This window comes from Penaeus monodon, chromosome 28, assembly GCF_015228065.2.
Source record: "Penaeus monodon isolate SGIC_2016 chromosome 28, NSTDA_Pmon_1, whole genome shotgun sequence".
Lineage (NCBI taxonomy): Eukaryota > Metazoa > Arthropoda > Malacostraca > Decapoda > Penaeidae > Penaeus > Penaeus monodon.
The window spans coordinates 9,417,793-9,418,269 of record NC_051413.1 but is presented as its reverse complement, the minus strand read 5'-3'; positions in this window follow the sequence as shown (position 1 = coordinate 9,418,269).

Genomic DNA, 477 nt, shown 5'->3' with positions numbered 1-477 from the left:
ACACCGCATTTAAAACATTGCACTTAATAATGCAATAAGAGGTTTTCCTTCCCCTATTTACCTTCTGCTTCCCTATAGCAAATTAAGTGATTTCCAACGACAGGCGTCATAAAAGTGCCCAACTTATTTCAATAAAATTATACGACAGCAGAGAACAATGTATTTAACAAGGACTCGAGATATAATGATGACCAGGAGTGAACAATGTTATGTGTGGTATTTTCAAGCGATTTTATTTCGTAGCGAAGTAAAATATTTGCCACAAATGAGCATTGCGTAGATCAGGTTAATGCTCCACATTCAGTATATACTGTTTATGGAATTCGTACATGAACACGGAATGACTTGAATAATAGTGACAGGAAATATATAACGTGTAAGCATACAGTATGAATATTTAATAACGCATATACTATTATAAACTCGTCAACATGTATTATTTACATTTAATGGAATTTGTTTTACAGAAGTGTACTA